Source organism: Schistocerca americana, chromosome X, assembly GCF_021461395.2.
Source record: "Schistocerca americana isolate TAMUIC-IGC-003095 chromosome X, iqSchAmer2.1, whole genome shotgun sequence".
Lineage (NCBI taxonomy): Eukaryota > Metazoa > Arthropoda > Insecta > Orthoptera > Acrididae > Schistocerca > Schistocerca americana.
Window position 1 is genome coordinate 316,645,982 of NC_060130.1, and position 21,126 is coordinate 316,667,107.

At 41.0% G+C, this 21,126-nt stretch overlaps 1 long non-coding RNA gene across 1 annotated transcript in view; it reads left to right on the top strand.

Moving 5' to 3' along the window:
* LOC124555458 overlaps positions 1–20,702 on the top strand; it is an 84,101-nt gene extending 63,399 nt beyond the window's left edge. Inside the window, exons 4-5 of the long non-coding RNA XR_006968556.1 lie at positions 3,721–3,794; positions 20,398–20,702. This is a non-coding gene — a long non-coding RNA (uncharacterized LOC124555458). The remainder of the gene's footprint in view (positions 1–3,720; positions 3,795–20,397) is intronic.
* Positions 20,703–21,126: the final 424 nt, after the last annotated feature.

A 21,126-nucleotide genomic window follows, 5' to 3' on the forward strand; every position in this document is an offset into this window, starting at 1 on the left:
GTAGATGGACAGAGCAAGCTTTGTTTCACATAATGTTTCTGGAACCCATGGTGATTCTTACAGAGAAGATTTTTAATTCCACCTAATTTTAAATTTGATATTATTAATGTACGTGCAGCCTGTAATATCTACATTTGTATTCCGCAAGCCATATTGTAGTTTGTGGTTGGGGGTACTTTGTGTATCAGTGTCATTTCCTGTTGCACCCGTGAATACTTCATGGGAAGAAAGATTACTGGTAATCCTCTGTGTGGGCTCGATATCTTCAGGATCTTTTCTCAAAATATATATATGAGGAAGGAAAATTTTACGTTGACGCTTCTAGGAACGTATGCTCTCGGAACTTCAACAGTGAATTATAATGTAATGTATAATGCCTCTCGTGCATCATCTGCCACTGGAGTTGTTTAATTCCACTAGTTCAACATAAACTGAAATATATATGAATACTATCCATATTGGAAGAAGACAAAATAAAATTTATCACGTGAATGCACATGGAAAATATTCACACAAATATAGCTTGGACAAAACGCTATAAGTGTTACTCCAAAAGTTTTCACACAATAGACAGTTATTTCATTTTAGTTGATCCTGTGAAATTATCATTTTGTTGCAGATGAGGCAATCCAGTTACAATGAAGAGTGTTGTAACTAAAACAAATGCCACTCATTGTAGTACTGAGGTAAAAACTAATGTAGTCATTGTGATAATGATAACAGCACCTTAGGGATAATTTAAAAGTGAAATTTAACTGTTATCTTTGTTCACATATAAATACTGAGACTGCAAATAAGAGCCCATCAGTGACAACACAGAAACTTAGAAACTATTTGCGTGAACACTTGATTTCCAAACATTGTACAGCAGTCACAGTTTTTGAAGAACATCTTTGTGCCAGGCAGAAATATAGACATAGATGCCATCTCATGCCTAATGTTATATGCAGGTCCAATACAGCCTCTACCACCTGTCTCATAATTGTCTTCAGATGATGCATAATTCATTATTACTGAATATCGTGTTTCTCCTATGGTTGAAACCACAGTCATGATTTGATTTAACTTAATGTGAGGGTGAGGTGAAATGCTGGTGACCTGATAATGAAAGACTGTCTCATTTAGGTCAAAATGATTCTGTTCTTTTCATGTAACTCCCTTTTGAGTCAATATACTTTGTTCAGTTTTTAGTAAATATTTTCCATCCTAATGTGTTGTCTTGCAGGATTTATAAGATTGCCGTAATCTCATTGGACTGAAAATGGTTTCCAGCTGCAAATAGGCAGAAGTGTGTGTCTCATGTCCAGTAAATTGAGTGGATGATTCAACAGTGTGTACTCAAGTCAAGAGTGTTTACTCTTTCTTTTTTTCTTGTTGCTAACATGATTTTGTGAGCAGGTGGATTGTCCTGATCATATTTTATTTATTTTCAGTCCAGGGTTCTTTCCATGTATTGATTTTAATCCAGTAATACCATAAATTTTAGTTATTGCAAATTCTTGCTTTATCCTCTGAACAGCAAGTAATAAAGAAATCTGTTCTTCGTCTCAGAAAACATAGTCCATATAGCCTTTCCAACAGATGAAATAAGCTTTGCCGTTTTTGGTGCATTTCTGGGTAGAAGTGGAGGACAAGCATCTCATGTACCATAACAAACTGGTGCAAAAAAAAAAAAAAAAAATAAATAAATAAAATGAATAAATCAATTAAAAACATGTTAAATTCTTTTTAAAAGGTTATAAACACTGCAGATAAGTTAATTTTCGCATTTGCTGCTGTTCAGCATCCATTTAATGAGGCACCCATCTTGCATACAGCTTTCTCATTCGTACCATATTCTTTGATACAACTATTGTGTCAGTTACTTATATACATTTAAATATTGATTGTCCAGTAACATTGTGTACTTTATCCTTGTTTTTACCAGTGATGGCAAGTTTCATCTGGATAATTCTCATGTGACGTATTGACAAATTTGAAATCAGCAGACCTCTTATTTTACTAACAGTTTAAGATTCAAAAGCAACCTCCTTAGAATACTTCACCAAATTTGAATAAACTTTTGCTGGCAGACTGTTTGAGACAAATTTTGTGATAGTGAGGTATTACAGTTTATCAATTTAAATTTTATATATATAACCTTGTCACTGAGGTAAGTGTGATTGTGATAGTTTTGTGCCAATCATATTTTTCTTCCACAAATCTTTAAATCTGAAATTATTCTTTACAATTTTCTGTATCTTGTGTATCTACGAAACTCATATCAAAATAATCAGTTTTGTATTAGTATTTCTGGTAAATGGATGGAGTAACAGTACATATCCACTGATCAACAGAACATTGTTTACAGGACAGGCATCATATAAACAGTTAACCAAAGAACAAGTTTGGTTGCACCTTCTATTCACAATTATCATGTTGCTCTGTTTTAGTAAGTCCTGGTCACCACAGCCAGCTGTCGGTGACAATTTCAGCTGCCAACGCAACTGTTTTGATATGTGTTAGTGGGTGGGGCAGCACGTGCACTTAGTTTATCTGTGCTGTTTCCTTTTTGTTTTTTATTTTACATACCAGAATGTCTGAAGTTAGTAGCTGAAGTGAGCTGAAAAATGACAAAACCTACTTAGTACAGAGCAACCTCCCTTCCATACGTTAAAGGAAATGTATGAACATTTTTAGTTCTGAATCTTACAGATGTTTGTCACATGCATACTGTGCACACAGGTATTGTGTATCCAACAGCATGGCTTCCTTCTGTGGCTTTGTCAAGTAACTTTGTTGATTTGATCCAGGTGTAAGTGCAGTAGGAACTATGAGAATGAAATTCCTCAGAATTACATTCTTGTATAAAACATTCTATCTTTTCTTGGTGCACCATATCTGCGTAAAACCTTAAGCTTTGGATGATCGCACCTATCTTCTTCATCAGGAGCAACAACTACAGTTCCTAGATAAGACAGTTGAGGTGATTATCGAAAGCTTGAGATTTTTCGCAGATTTTATGTGGCAAGAAAATAGAATATTGTCTCAGATATCCATTGTAGCTGGTTGTGGAAGCTGAAGTGGGATTTCCGTATTAGTGTGTTGAAATGAAAGTTTGTTTCTAAAATTATTTGTGCTTCATGCTCAATAAATGCTCCACCATGACTGTTTAAAGAGGCTCTGTTGTTACTGTCTTGTACTCAGTGCCAGGCAGCTTTTCTGTTATGTGAAAAATCACTATTTTAATCGTAACTGGATTTATTTTGTTGCATGTTTATTAGGCTTCAATGAAATTTTGTGCCAATGAAATCTCAATAAGTGTTTGAAAATGAGATTGAACACTAGTGATTGACCTAATTTATATTGGTGCATTTCATAGACAAGCACTAAGACTATTAGAGCTTTTTGAGTAATCCTGAAATGTAGTGTCACAAAGTCACTGGAAAAATAAAATGGTGCTGTGTCATAGCTTTGAGTTAAATTCAAATTAAGTCTCTTGCTTGAATGTGTTTTGAGACTGTTTACATCATGAAACTCTGCCAATTAGTGCATATCTGATTAATACCAACATGGAGAAAACCTGGTGCTATGACTGGAAGACTGAAATAACTGTAACTAAAATAAAACGTGAGACTATTAAAAATGTTGTTGTAACAAACAAAAGTCACAAGTTCTGAATAGGATTTAAGAGCAAACTTTTTGCAATATGTATGTATTTAAAGGCATCTATGTTTACAGGGCCTGTACACAAAAATTGGAGGATGGAACTGTTGCCTGTTGACAAGCTTTTGAAGAAGGATGTCATGCAGCAGGTAATGACATTCATCTTAAATAAAGACTGCATCCTGTGGTACACGTAGATTTCATAAAGAAATTAGTACAAGGCCATCATAAGTGTTTATGGCTCCATTTCATGCCTGCTTATAAATCACTTACATAAGTGATTAGAGCACCTATCTTCACCATTGATCTATATGTGAAAGGCATAGTAGAAACAGAATTCTTTCATATCCAGTCACAAATACTGTCTCTTCAAACTTTGCTCGCAATGTTCCTTGACAATACCATGCTGATTTATGCAATATCCATCGGGTATCTGTGCATATCTGCATATGTCTGAACAGAATATTACATTCATTCATTCTACCTCTCCGCTCCCCACCTCGCCCATCCCCCATATCCCAGTATGGCTTTGTAGTTATTTCGTATAAAGTACTGGTATTTATTAGTTGGTGCAAATAGTCGTAGACCTTATCAATCGGTACGCTTAAATTTCTCTTAATTTTTGTAAATTATGTTCGGTGTATCACTCTTACTGAAGTGACCAGTAAAAATTAAACATTATTGATGACTCATAACTTATTGTCTCTTTTTTTATGGATTACACTAACTTGAATAACTTTTGAGTAACATACCTTATTAATTTTCAGAATCGCTTGGAAACTATGGATTCCTTCCACAATTGTAAATACTCTTCATAACCCTTAGTATGAATTGACTGAAGATGATCTAGGTCAAAGCTACTATTGAATCCTTGGTACTCTAAATTTCGATTTGCAGTGTGTGCAGATAAATTATGAATAGTTGGTAGCAGGTTTTTACTGGGTACACAATACGGATTCTCCTGCAGATTTCACCGAGTGAGGTGGCGCAGTGGTTAGCACACTGGACCCGCATTCGGGAGGACGACGGTTCAATCCCGCATCCAGCCATCCTGATTTAGGTTTTCCGTCATATCCCTAAATCACACCAGGCAAATGCCGGGATGGTTCCTTCGAAAAGGCACGGCCTACTTCCTTCCCCGTCCTTCCCTAATCCGCTGAGACTGATAACCTTGCTGTTTGGTGTCTTCCCCAAAACAATCCAATCCAATCCAATCCTGCAGATTTCGTTTATGCCCAATATTGTCGCTTAGACATTATACCAAGAATAAAGTGTACATGAAGATCTGCATTATATGAGTAGAGGTATATTGTATCTGTGGGGTAGACTATTTAGTACATGACACTTTACCTCCTTACAAAAATCTGCTCCAAAAGTAGCATGGCAGCAGAGCTACATGCAGTTGACTTTTTGTGACCATTGTTTTTGGTGCAGTAGATCATGTGATTTGTAGTTGCTTGCTTTTTGACTTTTAAACCTAGCTAAAGTATTTCCCTTTCAACAATAGATATGGCTCAGGATTGTAGAAACTTGATTGATGAGATGCAATCAGTGAACAGGTGGTAACTCAGTTGGTGACTGTCAGCAAGCTTTGAATGACTTCTGTGCATTGTATTAGTGAAAAAGTCACAGGGCCATCGCCTGTTGTGAATGCATCGGAGGCCTTGTGTTGTTCCTTCTGTTGCCAGTTTGGTCAATAGAGAACCATGATCTGGCACTCAAGACACCTCAGGGTTTCTTGAGTCTTTGCATAGATCTGTAGTTGCCTCTCAGGAAAAGCTCTGTGAGAACTGGTCAAAACGGTAGCTCTGTACTCCAAATGGATACGTTTGAGACATTGTCTCCCACTGATGATAAAGAGAGAACTAGCAGGATAATACCTCTCATAGAGCAGTTGTCGCCTTTGAAGTCCAGATGAAGGGGAAGAAGGTACTGTTTGTTGATAGATGATAGTTTAGTTGACTGGTGATACCTATTAAGAAATTGGTGTTAAGAGAGCATTCTGAGTGGATTGTCCACTAGTTGGATATGTCATAATGAGAGCAATCAAGAACATGGCTTGTTGTCAGATATAGATCATTACAAATGTTGGTGCAAATAATGTCTATTGCTTGTGATCTGAGGCTATTTTTTTACTCTTTCGTAGGTCACAGGATGTAGGGGGAAACTCGGCATAGTTGTTGATTTCAGCATCTTATGGAGGACTGACATTTGTTTATCTGGTAGGTTAGGTGCACAACATACAGTGATAAGTAATTTTGGTGGCAGAGTCCATCTGAAATTCATGTGGTTCTGTTTTTGACATTACTCAAAACTTGGATATCCTCAGATGAAATGACACTGATTCACAAACTACATGTTATAAAAAAATATCAGGCTGATAGCCAGAAAAAAATTTTAACAGCACCTATGTTTGCAGAAAAGACCCAGAACACCCCATTACTCAAGAAAGTAACAGCCCTCACGTAATACTTCAGCACTGAGAGTTCGAGACCATAAGTAAAATATACAGAAATGTTAAACATGTGGAACATTAATTGGGAAGGTACACAGGGAATGGTGTATTTGTAGCAACAAGCAACTATAAAAGGTCCAGCAGGATAAAATGGACCACTCTCTGAAATTACTTGGGGAAGAGGAACTGGCAGCCAACATTTTACAATGTGTTGCTAAATAATACTTACTGCATTAGTAGACAACTGCCTTGAGCAACTGGTCTCGTGACACACATGCAAGGCACATGCATGACTTTCAACAGCATGAAGTAATGCTCGCTGCACCCTGATATGAGTGCAAATTATATATTCCAATGACTTTTGTATATATTTGGTAACACCTTTCAGAATATCCCTTGCTCCCTGCGACACACTTAAGTGACAGAAGTGATGGGTTACTTCATAATATCGTGTCAGACCTCCTTTTGTTCGGCATGGTGCAACAACTCTGTCGTGAACTCAACATGTCATTGGAAGTCCCCTGCAGAAATATTGCCTCTATAGTCATCCATAATTGCGTAAGTGTTGCTGGTGCAGGACTTTGTGCATGAACTGATCTCTCAATTGTCCCATAAACATCTGATCAGATTAATGTTGGGTGATATGGGTGGCCAAACAGTTCACTAGAACTATCTAAAATGTTCTTCAAACCAATCATAAACAGTTGTGGCCTGAAGAAATGGTGCATTGCCATCCATAAAAATTCCATCATTAAGGAACATGAATGACTGTAATTGGTCTCAAAGTAGCCGTACTTCTGGAGGACCCAGTCCCTTCCACGTAAACACAGTCCACACCATTATGGAGCCACCACCAGCTTGCATAGTGCCTTTGTTAATGACTTGGATCCAAGGTTTCATGGTGTTTGTGCCATGTTGGAACCCTACCATCGGCTCTGACCAACTGAAATCAAAAGCGATCTGACCAGGCACCGGTATTCCAGTCATCTAGTGTCCAGCTGATATGGTCTCAAGTCCAGGAGAGGCACTTCAGTCAGTGTCGTGCTGTTAGCAAAGGTACTCACATCAGTGGTCGGCTGCCATAGCCCATTAACATCATATTTCGCTGCGCTGTTCTAACAGATTCATTCGTCATACATCCCACATTGATTTATGTCGTTATTTGATGCAACGTTGCTTGTCTGTTAGCACTGACACCTCTATACAAGTGCCACTGCTCTCAGTCGTTAAGTGAAGGCTGTCAGCCACTGTGTTGTCTGTGTGATCAGAGGTAACGCCGCACACTCTTGACACTGTTGATCTCGGAATATTGAATTCTCTAACAATTTCTGAAACATAAATATGAACGTAGGCTTTCACGGCCATTGTCACATTCAGTAACATTGTCAATATATATAAAACTACCGATGTTTCGGTCCCTGTTGCAAGTGACCTCCTTCAGGGTGTTTCTGCTTACTACTGAATGAGAAAACTTTGTTTCTTACGTACCTGCAGACATGGCTGTTATCAAATTCTGATAGGCTGTTTAGGATGAAGGGAAGGGATGTTAGAAGTCTTTATTGGCGTTTCTATTATTTGTTTTCATTGGTGGAAACCAGATGTTTTGATTGGTGTTTGCATTACCACTTGTGATTGGTGGAAATCGGCGAATGGAAAACCAGGCGGCAGTTTTTATGTGTTGTTGTTTTCCTGCTTGCTAGCGCCGGCCGAGGCACGCCAGTACTCTGTGCACCTGCAGCCACTGCGGTCTCCCGCATGCCTGTATGTGTTGCTCCACTTGAGCGATCATCCCGTAGTTCTGTTATTGCTGGCAGCCAAGATGTCGGAAGTTGGTAGCCGTCTTCTCTGTTCATGTTGGCCAGTCACTTAGCTATTGCCACTCTAATCTTCCTTCTAATAGTAAGAGACTGTTTCACCAGTACGCAAGTTTCACCAAAATCAATCAGTTTGCCGCACTCATCCTGGTGTTCTGCCACCACTGACTTGGTGTGCTGTCTGTTGGATATGTCTTTTATGTTAAAATATCCGTGTGCCGATTGGTTGCTCCATCTCACCTATGTACACTAACCCACATTTTACACCTGATTTTGTAAGCTCCAGCAGCATGTAGTTTGTTAACTGTATCTGTTGTGCAAAAAATTCTATTGCTGCTTCGGAAAATTGATTTGATGCGTGCTCAGCAAAGAATTTTGCCCACCTGTTCAGGGACGCCGTGAACATATGGTAACAGAGCAATGTTTTGTGCTTCCTTTTGCTCTCCTCTATTGCCTTCATTCTTTGTTGCCGTAGTTTTATCTATTACTTTTATTCCATAAACATTGGCACAAAAAAAAGGACTTGAGACTTTGTAGTTAACCCTTTAGATGTTCCTCATCGCTGATCCTGTAAGCCTTCTTGGTTAAAGTGCCCAAGATGCATTTATTCTGCGTAGTGTGATGATGGGAGGAGGCATGCAGGTAACTGTCAGTACTCGTTGGCTTCCTATATACTCTATGGCCCAGTTTACCATCAGGCTTTATGTAAACTCCCACTTTGAGGAAAGGTAGCACCCCATTCTTTTCCATCTCCATAGTGAATTGGATTCTGCTGTGCTGCTGGTTGAGTGTTGGTGGAAGTTTCGTAGCTCTTCCTCTCCATGTGGCCAGACAATGAAAGTATGAACAACATATCGGAGCCAACATTCTGGGTGTAATGGTGCAAGACTGGAGAACTGTTTCTTCAAAAGCTTCCATGAAGATGGCTGCTGCAATAGGTGAGAGAGGGGAGCCCATAGATACACCATTCAACAGTAAGCGAAAACACCCGAAAGAAGGTCGCTTGCAACAGGGACCGAGACATCGGTAGTTTATATATATTGACAATGTGGCCGCAAACCCAGAAAAAGATTTCTGAAGTGGTCTGTCCCATACGTCTAACTCAAACTACCATTCCATGTTCAAATTCTAATTCCCATCTTTTGGCCATAATCACATTGAAAACCTTTTCACATGAATCACCTGTGTACAGATGACAGCTCCACCAGTTCAGTGCCCTTTCATGCATTGTGGACACAATACTACTGCCATCTGTGTGTGTGCATATTGCTATCACATAAACTTCTGTCACCTCGCTGTACGATGTTCCATTGTCACACTGCAGGGTGGTTGTTGGAGCAGCCCCAAAGCTTTAAGGTTACAAGACTGGTGATGCTCAGAAACTCCATGTTTGCGAAATCCATACCCACTAGAAAGGGCCTAGGCATGCGGGAATTTGGGGTGATGATTCATGGGTGCAGCAGCCAAGGATGTCTACATAGTATCTACTAAAGCACAGTGAAAGTTGCTCTGCTTGACGTGAACTTGTTGTCACACATCTGTCTCTCTGTGCAATGGAAAGGGCGTGTGCTTCCAAATGCTATATTGAGGTATTTCTTCCCATTCTTGAAACACATGCTGTGTTAGTTCATGAAGACTGCTTGCTGGAGGCTGGTAGGACGGTAAGTCATTCAAGACATGCACTGTGGGCGATAAATTGGGGAAACAGTCAATCAGCAAGGATACGTACATGTGTTGTTGGTGTGAACTGGAATGTAGGGTCTTGCATTATGCTGTTGGAGTATGCTTATCGGTACCTTGGTCATGAAGGGTACGACAACAAATTCACCATTCATGCCACATACTGGGGAACACTTGCTTCCCTTCATTGATTACTAAGTTTGTAATAAAGTTGTATAATAGTTGCCATAGCTAGTAGCTTCTCACACCATGATTCCTGAAGTTGTAGAGTAATGCATCTCCAGAATTGCTGCTTCCTGTGGCGTTCCAGTGGATCTACAGACACATTTACATTGATTTGACCACCACAGACAGAAGGGAGACACACAGCTGAACACCACAGAATGCCACTCAATGTCCAAGTTGACTTTGGCCCACTCCATGCAAGTTATCTGCTGTCTGTGGACTGTGCAGTAAACGACATATGACAACTCAATATCTCAACCCAGCTGCCAGTAATCTGTTTCCCCACAGTTTGTAATGACACTCTTCCTGTAACCGCTGCCTGTATTTCAGCTGTTGGCATCTATCAGTTCATCAGAGCCAGTCATACAATCCTATCATTTTCTCATGGTGTGGTCCATCTGGAAGGAACTGTGCCTACTCTTGCCACACACATCCTGAGACCATCTCAGCATGACTCATTATGAAATCATCACACTACAACTAATTGTATCTGTGATGTATCATGATGGAGCTCCCATGTCACTCATGTCAATGATTCTACTTTCCCAAAGTCTGAAAGATAGCAACCTGCTGAATTTGCACATCCTTTGGGCGAGACATATTGAGATTTCCACATGAGAAAGCTTCATAAATGTTACACACACCCAATAGCCATCAGATATTAATACCATTATTCATATGTAGGAATGAATTTTTTTCTGCATTGAAAGAATGCTTGTATAAGGATGAAATGATAATCAATGTATCCCGCAGACAAGTAAATATTGGAGGATCAGTTTGGTAATGTTCAGTCAAGATGTTCATGAGGTAACACTTTCAATCTTGGTTAGTATGTTGTAGTGATTATTATAACATAAGAAAAAGTTTAGCAAAATAGCTGGGAGACATTTTGTGTTTAATAGAGCAATTAAACATTCTACTTATGTGGTGAATTTGGAACCTTTTCTTGAAGTCTGACAATTGTAAAAGAACTAGGTCAAAATTAAAAATCCAGGTTGGGATAATGACAGTGTTATGAAAAGGAAAGATTCCTACTCACCATATAGTGGAAATGTTGAGTTGTTGCGTTACAGACAGGCACAACAAAAAGATTTCTAAACATGTAAGCTATCGATCAATAAGCATTCTTTTGAATTGGAAAACACACACACACACACACACACACACACACACACACACACACACACACACACACACACACACACAGCCAAAAGCTCACTTGTTTAGCAGTCTATTTGTTATGCCTGTTGCCCGTCTGCGACTCAGCATTTCCTTTTCATAATACTGCAATTGTAAAAGAACTGATAGACAACTGAAAAAAATAAAGACTAATCTAGCTTTTGGTACTTCATGGTTAGTTCGTGAGGTAGGAAAAAGTCTTGGGTTGCTGAAGGTTGATAAGGAGGAGGCCACTTGGAGCCAAACTTGAGAGGGGTCCACCTGTTCTGAGCACGAGATGAATTCTTTTCATCCTCCCTCATGTAGGAACTAACAACTTCAAAAGCTAGGTGTAGTTTTTGCTACTTCTAAATATGTATATTGCCAGAACTTGGAATTCTGCCTCTTGACGATAAATTCTGTCTTCGGGTAATTTTAGTTCCGTCAAGTGTACTTCCCATTGGATACAGTTAAATAAAAGAGTTGTGGTTAATTCTAAACACTTAGTCAGTTACATATTTGTATAATGTTTTAAATTGATGTAAACTGGTTTAATGTTTTCATTTTGAAAATGGAAATTAGTGCTGTCGTTCTTGGAAACAGAATACATCTTAATGGCAGTTCATGCACCTATAAAATGTGTGAAACATGAGGGCTACAATTACTTTTATTATAATGTCTTGGTAAAGGATGAATCATAAAATCTTTGAGCATTCTGTCTTAGGTGAAGCCAGTCAATGTAATGAAACTTCCTGTTTAGTCTCGTACATGAATCTGTTGCTGAAATTGATGACTTCAGAATTAAAGTTTTAAATTCACCAATTAAATGTACATTCCTACATCAGAAGATTGTTAAATCTACATCAGTATTTCACAAGCCACTGTATGGTGCGTGGCTGAGAGAACCCTGTATCACTACCAGTCATTTCCTTTTTCATTCCACTTGCAGGTAAAGCAAGGGCAAAATGACTACTTATATGCCTCTGCATGAACCCTAATCTCTCTAATCTTACCTTCCATGTGTGAAATGTATATTAGTAGCAGTGGAATCATCCTGCAATTAGTCTCAAATGCTGGTTTTCTAAATTTTCTCAATAGTGCTCATCAACAAGAACATCAGCTTCTCTCCAGTGATTCCCATTTGAGCTCCCAAAGTATCTCTGTAATACTTAAGTGTTATTTGAACGTACTGGTAATGAATCTTGCTGCCCGCCCTCCCTCTTAATTGCTTGGATGTCTTCTTTTAATCTGACGTGGTGTGGATCCAAAACACTCTAATACTACTCAGCAAGTTGCATTAGTATCCTGTATCCAATCTCTTTTACAGATAAACTACACTTAAACGTAAAATTCTACCAATAAACCGAAGTAGACCATTTGCCTTCCCTACTACAATCCTTACATGCTTGTTCCATTTTATATCAATTTTCAGTGTTACACACAGATTTTTAAATGATGATAATGTTTCAGGCAGGGCGGTCGCAGAGGGTGGGCTTACTGGTAGTTGGGAGCTCCAACGTCAGGCGCGTAATGGGGCCCCTTAGGGATATGGCAGTGATGCCAATGGGCATCACTGTGGGGTTCCGGATGAGGGTTTGTCGGGGACGGCCAGCTCGTCCCACGCATCCCCCGATCGGATTACGACTGGTTGCCCGGGATACTGCCCACATTGAGGCTGATCCCTCACCTGTGGTAGAGTGGGAGGTCGTATCAAGGTGTGGCAGAGGGCGAAAGACATTCCGGAGGGCTGAACGGAAGGCCTCTCCAGTTTGTCTGACGAACCGGTTTCAGGCTCTCTCAGGCTGATACTGATCTTCGGCCTGACATGGCTGCTTGTCCTGTTCCAGAGGTTGCCCCTCAGTCTGCAAGATCCGGGCGGTCGCAGAGGGTGGGCTTACTGGTAGTTGGGAGCTCCAACGTCAGGCGCGTAATGGGGCCCCTTAGGGAAATGGCAGCAAGAGAGGGGAAGAAAACCAATGTGCACTCCGTGTGCATACCGGGGGGAGTCATTCCAGATGTGGAAAGGGTCCTTCCGGATGCCATGAAGGGTACAGGGTGCACCCATCTGCAGGTGGTCGCTCATGTTGGCACCAATGATGTGTGTCGCTATGGATCCGAGGAAATCCTCTCTGGCTTCCGGCGGCTATCTGATTTGGTGAAGACTGCCAGTCTCGCTAGCGGGATGAAAGCAGAGCTCACCATCTGCAGCATTGTCGACAGGACTGACTGCGGACCTTTGGTACAGAGCCGAGTGGAGGGTCTGAATCAGAGGCTGAGACAGTTCTGCGACCGTGTGGGCTGCAGATTCCTCGACTTGCGCCATAGGGTGGTGGGGTTTCGGGTTCTGCTGGATAGGTCAGGAGTCCACTACACGCAACAAGCGGCTACACGGGTAGCAGGGGTTGTGTGGCGTGGGCTGGGCGTTTTTTTTAGGTTGGATGGCCTTGGGCAAGTACTGAAAGGGCAACAGCCTCAATGGGTGCAGGGCAAAGTCAGGACATGCGGGGACCAAGCAGCAATCGGTATTGTAATTGTAAACTGTCGAAGCTGCGTTGGTAAAGTACCGGAACTTCAAGAGCTGATAGAAAGCACCGAAGCCGAAATCGTTATAGGTACAGAAAGCTGGTTGAAGCCAGAGATAAATTCTGCCGAAATTTTTACAAAGGTACAGACGGTGTTTAGAAAGGATAGATTGCATGCAACCGGTGGTGGAGTGTTCGTCGCTGTTAGTAGTAGTTTATCCTGTAGTGAAATAGAAGTGGATAGTTCCTGTGAATTATTATGGGTGGAGGTTACACTCAACAACCGAGCTAGGTTAATAATTGGGCTCCTTTTACCGACCTCCCGACTCAGCAGCATTAGTGGCAGAACAACTGAGAGAAAATTTGGAATACATTTCACATAAATTTTCCCAGCATGTTATAGTCTTAGGTGGAGATTTCAATTTACCAGATATAGACTGGGACACTCAGATGTTTAGGACGGGTGGTAGGGACAGAGCATCGAGTGACATTATACTGAGTGCACTATCCTAAAATTCTCGAGCAATTAAACAGAGAACCGACTCGTGGAGATAACATCTTGGACCTACTGATAACAAACAGACCCGAACTTTTCGACTCTGTATGTACAGAACAGGGAATCAGTGATCATAAGGCCGTTGCAGCATCCCTGAATATGGAAGTTAGTAGGAATATAAAAAAAGGGAGTAAGGTTTATCTGTTTAGCAAGAGTAATAGAAGGCAGATTTCAGACTACCTAACAGGTCAAAACGAAAATTTCTGTTCTGACACTGACAATGTTGAGTGTTTATGGAAAAAGTCCAAGGCAATCGTAAAATGCGTTTTAGACAGGTACGTGCCGAGTAAAACTGTGAGGGACGGGAAAAACCCACCGTGGTACAACAACAAAGTTAGGAAACTACTGCGAAAGCAAAGAGAGCTTCACTCTATGTTTAAACACAGCCAAAACCTCTCAGACAAACAGAAGCTAAACGATGTCAAAGTTAGCGTAAGGAGGGCTATGCGTGAAGCGTTCAGTGAATTCGAAAGTAAAATTCTATGTACCGACTTGACAGAAAATCCTAGGAAGTTCTGGTCTTAAATCAGTAAGTGGCTCGAAACAGCATATCCAGACACTCCGGGATGATGATGGCATTGAAACAGAGGATGACACGCGTAAAGCTGAAATACTAAACACCTTTTTCCAAAGCTCTTTCACAGAGGAAGACTGCACTGCAGTTCCTTCTCTAAATCCTCGCACAAACGAAAAAATGGGTGACATCGAAATAAGTGTCCAAGGAATAGAAAAGTCCACTGGACCTGACGGGATACCAATTCGATTCTACACAGAGTACGTGAAAGAACTTGCCCCCCCTTCTAACAGCCGTGTACCCCAAGTCTCTAGAGGAACGGAAGGTTCCAAATGATTGGAAAAGAGCACAGGTAGTCCCAGTCTTCAAGAAGGGTCGCCGAGCAGATGCGCAAAACTATAGACCTATATCTCTGACGTCGATCTGTTGTAGAATTTTAGAACATGTTTTTTGGTCGAGTATCGTGTCGTTTTTGGAAACCCAGAATCTAATATGTAGGAATCAACATGGATTCCGGAAACTGCGATCGTGTGAGACCCAACTCGCTTTATTTGTTCATGAGATCCAGAAAATATTAGATACAGGCTCCCAGGTAGATGCTATTTTTCTTGACTTCCGGAAGGCGTTCGATACAGTTCCGCACTGTCGCCTGATAAACAAAGTAAGAGCCTACGGAATATCAGACCAGCTGTGTGGCTGGATTGAAGAGTTCTTAGCAAACAGAACACAGCATGTTGTTATCAATGGAGAGACGTCTACAGACGTTAAAGTAACCTCTGGCGTGCCACGGGGGAGTGTTATGGGACCATTGCTTTTCACAATATATATAAATGACCTAGTAGATAGTGTCGGAAGTCCCATGCGGCTTTTCGCGGATGATGCTGTAGTATACAGAAAAGTTGCAGCATTAGAAAATTGTAGCGAAATGCAGGGAGTGGCAACTGACCCTTAACATAGACAAATGTAATGTATTGCGAATACATAGAAAGAAGGATCTTTTATTGTATGATTACATGATAGCGGAACAAACACTGGTAGCAGTTACTTCTGTAAAATATCTGGGAGTATGCGTGCAAAGCGATTTGAAGTGGAATGATCATATAAAATTAATTGTTGGTAAGGCGGGTACCAGGTTGAGATTCATTGGGAGAGTCCTTAGAAAATGTAGTCCATCAACAAAGGAGGTGGCTTACAAAACACTCGTTCGACCTATACTTGAGTATTGCTCATCAGTGTGGGATCCGTACCAGATCGGGTTGACGGAGGAGATAGAGAAGATCCAAAGAAGAGCGGCGCGTTTCGTCACAGGGTTATTTGGTAACCGTGAGAGCGTTACGGAGATGTTTAACAAACTCAAGTGGCAGACTCTGCAAGAGAGGCGCTCTGCATCGCCGTGTAGCTTGCTCGCCAGGTTTCGAGAGGGTACGTTTCTGGATGAGGTATCGAATATATTGCTTCCCCCTACTTATACCTCCCGAGGAGATCACGAATGTAAAATTAGAGAGATTAGAGCGCGCACGGAGGCTTTCAGACAGTCGTTCTTCCCGCGAACCATACGCGACTGGAACAGGAAAGGGAGGTAATGACAGTGGCACGTAAAGTGCCCTCCGCCACACACCGTTGGGTGGCTTGCGGAGTATAAATGTAGATGCAGATGTACTAGTGCTGTCTCTTAACATTACTGGTTTGTTTTTCCTACTCATGTGCATTAACTTACATTTTTCTACATTTAGAGCAAGCTGCCATTCATCACACCAACTATAGATTTTGCCCAAGTTATCTTAAATCCTCCTACAGTCACTCACTGACTACACCTTCCCATGTGCCACAGCATTGTCAGCAAACAGCTGCAGTCTGCTGTTTACTCTGTCCACCAGATCACATATGTACACTCCTGGAAATGGAAAAAGGAACACATTGACACCGGTGTGTCAGACCCACCATACTTGCTCCGGACACTGCGAGAGGGCTGTACAAGCAATGATCACACGCACGGCACAGCGGACACACCAGGAACCGCGGTGTTGGCCGTCGAATGGCGCTAGCTGTGCAGCATTTGTGCACCGCCGCCGTCAGTGTCAGCCAGTTTGCCGTGGCATACGGAGCTCCATCGCAGTCTTTAACACTGGTAGCATGCCGCGACAGCGTGGACGTGAACCGTATGTGCAGTTGACGGACTTTGAGCGAGGGCGTATAGTGGGCATGCGGGAGGCCGGGTGGACGTACCGCCGAATTACTCAACACGTGGGGTGTGAGGTCTCCACAGTACATCAATGTTGTCGCCAGTGGTCGGCGGAAGGTGCACGTGCCCGTCGACCTGGGACCGGACCGCAGCAACGCACGGATACACGCCAAGACCGTAGTATCCTACGCAGTGCCGTAGGGGACCGCACCGCCACTTCCCAGCAAATTAGGGACACTGTTGCTCCTGGGGTATCGGCGAGGACCATTCGCAACCGTCTCCATGAAGGTGGGCTACGGTCCCGCACACCGTTAGGCCGTCTTCCGCTCACGCCCCAACATCGTGCAGCCCGCCTCCAATGGTGTCGCGACAGGCGTGAATGGAGGGACGAATGGAGACGTGTCGTCTTCAGCGATGAGAGTCGCTTCTGCCTTGGTGCCAATGATGGTCGTATGCGTGTTTGGCGCCGTGCAGGTGAGCGCCACAATCAGGACTGCATACGACCGAGGCACACAGGGCCAACACCTGGCATCATGGTGTGGGGAGCGATCTCCTACACTGGCCGTACACCACTGGTGATCGTCGAGGGGACACTGAATAGTGCACGGTACATCCAAACCGTCATCGAACCCATCGTTCTACCATTCCTAGACCGGCAAGGGAACTTGCTGTTCCAACAGGACAATGCACGTCCGCAGTATCCCGTGCCACCCAACGTGCTCTAGAAGGTGTAAGTCAACTACCCTGGCCAGCAAGATCTCCGGATCTGTCCCCCATTGAGCATGTTTGGGACTGGATGAAGCGTCGTCTCACGCGGTCTGCACGTCCAGCACGAACGCTGGTCCAACTGAGGCGCCAGGTGGAAATGGCATGGCAAGCCGTTCCGCAGGACTACATCCAGCATCTCTACGATCGTCTCCATGGGAGAATAGCAGCCTGCATTGCTGCGAAAGGTGGATATACACTGTACTAGTGCCGACATTGTGCATGCTCTGTTGCCTGTGTCTATGTGCCTGTGGTTCTGTCAGTGTGATCATGTGATGTATCTGACCGCAGGAATGTGTCAATAAAGTTTCCCCTTCCTGGGACAATGAATTCACGGTGTTCTTATTTCAATTTCCAGGAGTGTATATAGAAAATAAGAGCGTTCCTGTCACAGTTCCTTGGGGCACTCGTGACGATACCCTTGCGTCTGATGAACACTTGCGTTTGAGGACAATGTTCTGGGTTCTTTTACTTAAGAAGTCTTTGAGCCACTTGCATTTCTGGGAACCCATTCTGTAAGCTTGTACCTTTGTTAACAGTTGGGAGTGTGACACCATGTCAAATGCTTTACAAAAATCTAGGAATATGGACTCTTACCTGTTGCCCTTCATCCATAGTTTGCAGGATATCATGAGAGAAGGGCAAGCTGAGTTTTGCATGTGCAATGCTTTATAAGATTTGAGATTGCTTTGTAGATTGTTGTTTAAGCCTGAAGGATAGGAAGTATCTCTCAAAAAAAATTAAGCACTGGCTCAAGAAAAACTTAGTGTGGAACACAGCTCACTTTTCTCACACGCAGTATCCTTCAGAAAAGTATTCCAGGTGGACAGGTGTATACCATCTTCTTCATTTCTCAATAATCATTTTACGTTACTGGACTGTCAATTGTTAATTGAAATACTCATAGTTAATATGTTCTCAGATATGCTATCAGTTCATACAGTTTTTGGCCAATGGAATCTAGGAAACTAGTACAGTGTACTGAACAGCAGACATTCAGCTGAAGCAAAAGTCAAATCAGTTGTGGCCCAAGATAATGTAATAGAACTGCTAATCATCTAAATACACACAAAATATCATATTGTTTGATGGGAGCGTTATTTACAGGAAAGTGTCATCATTGGATGATTTAAGGAAATGAAGAATCACATGTTTCTTTTACTCGGTATGCTGATTTACAGCTCTCTTTAAAAGCAGTATTGTTCCTGCAAAATGCTGTTGGTTAAACTTACATGGTGGAAGTGTCAGCTGTTGGGTAAATTCAAAGAATCAATGTTTAAGGAATGCTATGCAACAATTTTGCCACTTCAGTCTTGTATGTTTCATAGGAATTGTGAAAGTAAGCTAAGAAATATTGATGTTTATATATAGAAGCACAACAACAGTAAATTTTTCCTCAGTACTTTCACAAATTGGTTACAAAGAGTGATGAAAGCTGAGAAAAGGTGCTGTCCATCATGTATTCTACAGTATCTTTGCAAAATAAATTATATAACAAAAATTTTAAATTCCTCTGATTATTGAGGGGTTAGTGTTTTAGAATTCCGGGTGGCACACATAAGGATCATATCACACATTGTGATACGTAAGTTAATAATAGAATAACTTGTTAGGTTTTTTGGGTTCCATATCTCATTCAGTAAAAACAGAATCCTTGTAGGAACACTTCCTCTGTCTGTCAAGACCCCATTTTCTGAGGAACAGTTTGAGATATCATGTTGAAATTTATATCAGCTGCTAAGTCTACGGTCCCTTAGCACTGTAAGTAACTGAAGCTTTTAAGTCAATGCAGGCATAAGATATGGCCATAAATGTCACATATTGTGACAGTTGCAAGCTCTATTCTATACTGCTCTATAGAGTAGTTATTTATAGACATATTGAGCATTGTGGTGTAGCAGTAAAGTGTCTGCCTAGAAAACAAGAGGTCGTGGAATCGAATCTCGGTTGAACTATGGATTTTTCTGTCTCCATTCTAACATTGCCTTCACCTCTCAATCAAAACAACCTGTGGTTCGGATTCCACATTAAACTAAAGGTCCTCTTTCACCAGTGGAATAACTGGGATAGACTGGGGACGTAAATGTTGCCAAAGTGGTCCACAATAGAACTACTTGCATCAGGCCATTGGTCACACACAGCTGTCGTTGTCGTCCATATACATAATTACGTTTGCACGGAATCATCATTGTGTGAGTCCTATTCACACTTGTCCATTTTTTCCCCACTAAGGGTACCAGTCAGATTATCTCTGTATATGTATGGTTTTGGCTTGGAGAAAGGATTGGCTTTTATGTAGTAATTGTGTGTGTAGCATGTCCTCTTCAAATACTATAGTTTCAGCGCATCTAGAAAAAGTACTCGTGTAGTTATAGAATTTTATGAGAGCATGAGGTAAACTAGATGTAACTCTTTGTTTTCATAATTATTAGTTTCTATTGGATAATAAGTAGTATTCTGAAGTTCCAGATTTTTAGATTTTTTAAATTTTTTTTGAAGGGTTTCCCAGCTTTGATGAATAATAATTTCATATTAATTGTATAGAGCATGCTGTACCACTACCTTCATTATGTAGAATTGCTGTTTTTAATTCTTGCTGACAACCTTGGACCCAGTTATCTTTCTTAACATTACTTCATCATACAGGAACAGTGTTGTTGGATTATTTCATTTCTCCATATCATGTGTAAAACAGAAATATCTCTAACAAAATTATTGTTTACTTTTAATTTAACTTAGCCTTCACCAAAAGTGTTAACAATTTACTGAGAGATGGATGGAATTCAAAGCATTTTCTTAAAGAATAAATTTTTTCCTACTCTGTTCTTTTGTATACTATGGGCAGTTGTACAATTGTATAGAAAGATTTGTCTTTTTACAGTGAAGCATCTGGAGTGAACTTCAGTGAACACTGACATGAAAAAAATCTTGTTAATGGCAAGGAATGAATATTCAGTAAACTACGTCAGCTACAAAACTGCCACTTTGCTTCATGCTTCGCTTCAGGTCATCTGAGGTTACTGTAGCAATTGAAAGTGCTGTTGAGAGGCAGTATGGTATTGTGAATATTTTGCTGTAACGTACTCAAGATGTAATGTTCCTTCAAGAAACTGAAATACTATTTTGTAACAAATGTAAAAAATTAGGTTGAAATACATAGTGATTCTAATTACAGAAGCTATTAAAGTTTGTTTTATTTGAATAGTAGTTTCTGTGTTACGCTGCAGCAAAGCAATAATATTTTAAGTTTTTGTATCTGGCAAATATTTACACTTAGATATAAAAATATGAAGAGAGTCATGTGCAGTAGTATGTGACATTTGGTTTGCTGTTTATTATGTAATAAGAATGGAAGGCAGGCAGAGGCTTGGCTACATTTAGTTCTGTATAGTGTGTAGATTCATTATGTTGTTTAAATCGTAATGTTCCAGTCAGTTTTTGACTCATTAACAGACAGAAAATTCATGCATAAAATTAAATCTTTCATAGTGAGTTGAACCCTACCACTAAAAATACATTACAATTGAAAATGTAAGTTTTTATGTTGTAAATTGTACATCATTCACTCTTCACAAGACCTTACATGTATGTAGTGAGCGAGCTGGCCCAG